Below are 6,437 nucleotides of genomic sequence, written 5' to 3'. Positions count from 1 at the left end.
AGAATACCTAAAAAATAAGATCAATACACTGCAATACAAGAATCTGAACCATTGACATTCAAAGAGAAGTCACTCTGTCAAAATTTATAGACTTAGAACCTCTTAACACTTTGTATATTTTAGAAGTTCTTAAGTCTTAGAGTCTTTCTAAGTTGTATTTTATCTACACCTCTGATTGTATATCAAGTGTATTTTTACCCAATCTCTTAACAATTTTTTATAGAGTCAGAAGTCTCTTGTTTTAGTACATGAGCATTGTCGCATCCTGCGAAAAATCAACCGGCGAGACTCAAAAATAAAACACATACAGAGCCGCCACTGCGCGTTATTTATCCCAAGATAGGGAAAGGAAACGCTCAGAGAAACCTGGAAAGACATGGTCTCGCGACCAGAGAGAAAAGGTTCGGGAGTCGGTTACGCGAAGGGAAGGTATTAGCACCCCTCACGTCCTAGGTACTCCTAGGGATCCACGTCCTAGAATAAAGAAAAGGTTGCTAAACATCACACACACACACAGGGAACGCAGGTGGGGTTAGGAGGAACGAGCTCGATAAGGTATCGCACCTTATGCCTACATATCTTGTCTGGAACAAGAATCAGAGCCACTGTAGTTCGGCTTACGCACGCCAAACAACACAAAACAATCAAACAAGCAAGGGTGGCAAACATGGAGCCCGACAACCAATTGATGGAATTACGTCGGCATCCGAACCAAAACACACTCAAAAGGGCAAACGTGGAGCCCGACTGCCAATCACTGGGCTTACGTCGGCATCCGAACCCAAACATATAATCAGATAACAAGTAAACGCACGCAAAAAAGAAAAAGGTTGCCCGGAGTGGTCTCGCACGACCACCTGCCTACATACCTCGTCTGGCACGAGGATCAGGGCGATGTAGTTCCCCTGAAAGGGACTAAATTGTTAACCAGAAACCGGGGAAAACACGACACTAGGGAGCTGAGACTCGAGCCTAATGTTGTCATGCAAAGTCACCCTAAGTTCAGGTTTTCTATCCTACTTGCATAAACAAGCCTATCCTAACCAGGAAAGAAGCTAGCACACAAGCATACAATCATATATCATACATCAAATGAGAACAAGCATTTCAATCAGATATCCACATAGCACGCGCTATAACCACACAAGGGGGCTCAATCAATAGGTTTGACTGCCGAAGCAAGTCGTCTGTACGGGCTGGGTTTGCTCTTAACCTTGCCATTACGAGGCTAAGGTGAAGCAGATGAAAAGGTGAAGTGAGGATCAGACCTCACAGCTCATATCCCTAACCAGGGAGAGCTGACAAATGAGCATGGGTCCAGAATAGGGGAACCCTTCTATACTCGATGACTCAGACACAATGTGCACTGCACAGGATCTTGGGCTTTTGATCTCAATGCTACAACCATGTAATGGGAGCAAGGAGAAGACTCAACTGAATAGTGGGGGGTAGGCTGCATACCCCTACCTTCCACCAATTGCCTTATTTAAAGGACTTTCACCTGCTTGGGCTTAAAAATAAACAACCACAATCATTGCCTCTTAAGGAGGACTTCAGACATTTATTTGCCCGGCCCGGTAACAGCCGGGTCTCCAGACTACATGAAGTTAGGAAGTTATACCTCTATGCAAGTTGCTTAAGCAAAGCAAAGCAAAGCAATAGTTCACAAGGAACTGAGCAACTAAAGTACCTGGAAACAATCAAACTCAGTCAGTACTCAATCAGACAAACTATACAGCAAACAAACAGTTTAAACAATACAACACAAAGCAAGCTCAAGGCTTAAGCCCAAGCTCCAACACCTACAAAACAATGTTATGTTAGTGTACAAACATCAACAACATCAATTAAAATTGATTTGGATCATTCTCCATGTGCATTGCTTTTTTGATCCTGAAAAATCAAGCAAATATTAGCAACTAGACCACTAGGCCAAGCCTAGGGTCCAAAAGCAAGAAAAAAGTTAAAACAGCAAGGTATCCACCATCCAACATCAAATTATCATCAAACACAAGCAAACATCATTGGTCTCATGTTTATATCATCCATCATGTTCAATTCATGCACAAAAGAAGTCAAATGATGTCAAATGAACCACCTAGCGTACAAACAGAAGTATTGCATTCAAAGCCATGCCAAAACACATCAAAAAAATCTCAAATTAAATACACCTAAACAGGGGTCAATCAAGGTCTACCATGTCAAATTTGAGCTCAATTGGGCAAATGGAACCATGTCAATGAAAATCAACAAAAACAGACACAATTTCATGCTCCAATTCACACCATCAATGCATACATCCACTTCAAAAATTCATATCTCATTGGAAACTAAAAAGAAATGGATGAGACCAAAACAGGGAGGTCCTAACATGTGTCTAGTTCATGCATATCAAATTTCATGGCCATACAATACAATATGAGGATTTCCCAATCAATCTACCAACATGTATCACATGAGCTTGCAATTTCAATCACCAGAAATGAAAAATCATGATCAAATTGAAAATACAGTGAAAAATTCTACAAAAATTCATCAAGCATCCTAACATGTCAACAAGTCATCATGCAAAATTTCAGCCAATTCCAACATGCATAGGTTATCCAATTAAATTCAACAAGTTGACATCAAGAGGTGTGACACAAATTGTCACACCTAAGTTCCAGAATTTGCTGCTCTCTAACCAGGTATCAAAAATTCATGAAATTTACATATAAATAATCCTCAATGAGTCAAGAACCACCACAAAAATTTTCAGCCATTTATTTTATGATATGAGTATTTCATGATCAAATTGCCAAAATGTATCAAAATGTGACATACATTAGAAAAGCCTATGCCAAATAAAATATTTGCCAAGCACAACTTTGACCAATAGGTCAAAAAAATCCTACACAAGTCAACAAAGTCAAGGAAAAAATCTCCATATTTTTAGGATTTTTTTGCTATTTTTTATGAATTTTTAAAGTGTTAAACATTTTTTTAATAATTAATTTGAATTAATTGCATTAATAAAAATGAAATTTCAGTGGCATTTCTGTAATTAGTTGGCGGGAGCGGGAAACCTCCAATTTGAAATTTCAAACCACTTTTCGGATCAAACACCCCAAACTTCATCATTTTCACACGCAGGAATTCCAGAAAATCTCAAAAATGGATGAACAACAAATGTTAACGGAAATGGACAAGCGATAGCTCGTTGAACTCGTCTCACGGTCTACAATCCAAATATGAAATCAATTTCTTCCAACTCTTCCTAGGTTCTTCAAATCGTGGAAGTTAGGGTTTAGGATCATATCTTAAAACCTAGATTTCTTGAGCTACGATTATCTATTTGCAATTCTAAAGCCATCACCGTAATCTACATGAGAAGCACTTTCGAAAGCATATGAATATTGAACAAAACATGAGTTTCGAATTTTCACTTACTTGGATATGGCAGTCGTGATAGCAATGCTTTTAGAGCTCAAATCGTGAAAACAGCAACGCTAGAATGATAGAGAAGGTGAATGGAGGTGCTTGCTTCAATTGAGGTTGCTTCTAGAGCTCAAAACTCGAATTCACCATTGTTGATGTGGTATTGGACAGTCGAGATTCCGAGCATTTCCTCTTCCAAACTCCCAAAACAGATGCTAAGGATGATGATGTGAGTTCAAATCAAAAGAAACTTCGAAGAATGATTGAGATTTGGTCAAGAATTTTGGAAATGAAGGTTTGTGTTCTTGGATGAAAATGGAGAGAATGTGATGATTCTAGATCCAACTTTGGAGAATGTGAGGTTCAGTTATGATTAGGAGATGATTTGGTTTATATACCTTGCATTAATCCAACACTAATCATGTTTAATTAACAATTTGGAATGTTAGTGAAATGGCAATTTTTGTAAGCAAGGGCAAATTGGTCAATACACAATGACAGCTAGTGCCAGCTGTTTTGACAGCTCAAGCAACCCCCAAATGCCATATGTGATGTGTAGAAACTATTCCCATTCCAATTGGTTGAGTATTTCTCAAAATCATATGTGTGTGGTAATTGATCCATTTTGTGCATTTCATTTTTCAAGACAAAATCCAAATTAAAAGCCTTATGCATGAAATGAAAATTCAAACACATTCTAAATGCCATTCCTGAGGTGTTGGAAAAAGTCCCATTCAAAAATTCCAATTATTTTGACATTTGGACAATTTTGCCCCTGGTCCAATTCAGCTGTCCAGTTGAAAAGTGACTTTTTGCCTTGGCCATTTTTGGGAAAATCCAATGATGCACCCTCAAAGTACATGTCAAATGGAGTTTGTGCATATAAAGAACTTGCAATTTGGACAAAGTATGTGGTAGTTATGGCCTCCTGATTACGGGTCTTTTCTGAAATTCACTGAGCCATATTTTGCAAACCGCACATTGGATTTTCAAGTTCTTGGACTTTTTGGAAAGGTGAGAGCAAGATCTACAACTTTCATGTTGAACAATTTTTCATTTGAAGCTTCCTTGGACATCTGTTTTTGAGGTCAAAAACTTTCCATTTTTGGAAACTTCAGTTACAAGTCACTTGCTATTTTTGGCAGTTTTTGTCCTGACTTGATTTTCTTCATTCTTAAGCTTTGCGATGTCAAATATCACTTGTTCCAACATGAATGAAATGTCTTCAACTCATTTCCACCTCCAAATTCCTCTGATCATGTACAGTTGACCACAGTTGACTTTTCATCTGATAGATGAATTTGTCAATGCACAGATCAATTTGAACCCCAATCTTCAACTGAAATGGCTCAAGGGTGACACCCTAGCCTCAATAAGCACCATATAACCATCAAATAAACCTCATATCCATCATAAACCCCATCTCCTGATCATGCCCTGAATGGCCCAATGCACCTGATTAGGGTTGACCAGTGGTCAAAACCCTAATCTCAAGGAATCTTCTTCAATCTTCTGATGACATCCAACCATGATGATGATGATGTATCATTGCAATCAAGATGAAGACCAACATCCATTGAGAATCATAAAACCCTAATTCACAGCCCAATCCTCAGATGATCCATGACCAGTCAATAAACCCTAGGCTTGCACTTTACTTCCTCAGCTTCTGATCAAGACTTGGGAAGGTGGCTTGCACAATGTAACCACATGATATGCAATATGGAATGCCTAATGCCCTAAAATGATATGTATAATGATAATGCTAGTCCCAAGAGAGGAGGGCAAATTTTGAGGTGTTACAGCTGCCCCTATTCAATCCACTGTGAACCTGTCGATACGAAATAGCCTCGGCTTTCGGATGATCAGGATGAAGAGTGATTGAATACCAAGAACAGACGAACAATTTGCACTCTGATGGGATAATAATTAACAGCGCCTGTCAGCATCGGCGAAGAAAAACTCGAAAAACGTCGACCTGGATACCAAAATAAATGGTAACGCAGGGATAACCATGGTCTGAACACCACATCCACTCGGGATTCTCATTCTTTTTTTGCTTTTCTTGAACCCCGAAAATTTTCTCTTCTTCTACCTGGTCCGAAAACCACTTCGGTCTGAACTCCGAAAAACTGGCCTGAATACCATAAGTGCTTCAACCTGATAGTCGGAAACTTCACTAATCACCACTCTAAGGGCAACACGTCAGAGGGTACACCTTCAACCAGACACTGACTGATGACTGGGAAGAAACTCGACGTTTACTGAACATCGGACGATGATGTTTACTGACACCAAAAAAAGCTCGACCAGACATTAACCAATGACCGGGAGGAAACTCGATGTTTACAGGCACCGAACAATGATGTTGACATGACCTCGAACAATGATGTTGACAGGACATCGAACAATGACGTTGACAGGACATCAAACAAGGATGTTGACAGGACATCAAATAATGATGTTGACAGGACATCGAACAATGATGTTGACAGGACATCAAACAATGATGTTGACAGGACATCGAACAAGGATGTTGACAGGACATCAAATAATGATGCGGACAGACATCAAACAATGATGCGGACAGACATCAAACAATGATGCGGACAGACATCAAACAATGATGCAGACAGACATCAAACAATGATCGACCAAACACTTACTGATGTCTGGGAAGAAACGGTGGTTCCAAACTCACAATGCTGAACTCCTCGGAGCATCGTCTTCGCTGTCAGACAAAACCAAACCTCAAGCGGTAATCACGGCTTGAATCGCGCCGATCGCGTAACGTCTTCTGACTGTATCCCCATCTCTGTCCGACGGGAACATTTCCTCCAATATCGCACTACTGGGGAACATTGCTGATCTGACGTTGTGATGCTGATCTCCTCAGAGTAACATCTTCACCTTTGATGAAACCAAACCTTCAAGCGTAACCACGGCTTGAATCGCGCTGATCGCGTAACCTTTCCATCTCTGCCCGACGGAAAAATTACCCTCCAGTATCGCACTACTGG

The sequence above is a fragment of the Lathyrus oleraceus genome, chromosome 1, assembly GCF_024323335.1.
Source record: "Lathyrus oleraceus cultivar Zhongwan6 chromosome 1, CAAS_Psat_ZW6_1.0, whole genome shotgun sequence".
Taxonomy (NCBI): Eukaryota; Viridiplantae; Streptophyta; class Magnoliopsida; order Fabales; family Fabaceae; genus Lathyrus; species Lathyrus oleraceus.
The sequence above is the reverse complement of the archived record's forward strand: the minus strand, read 5'-3'. Positions refer to the sequence as shown.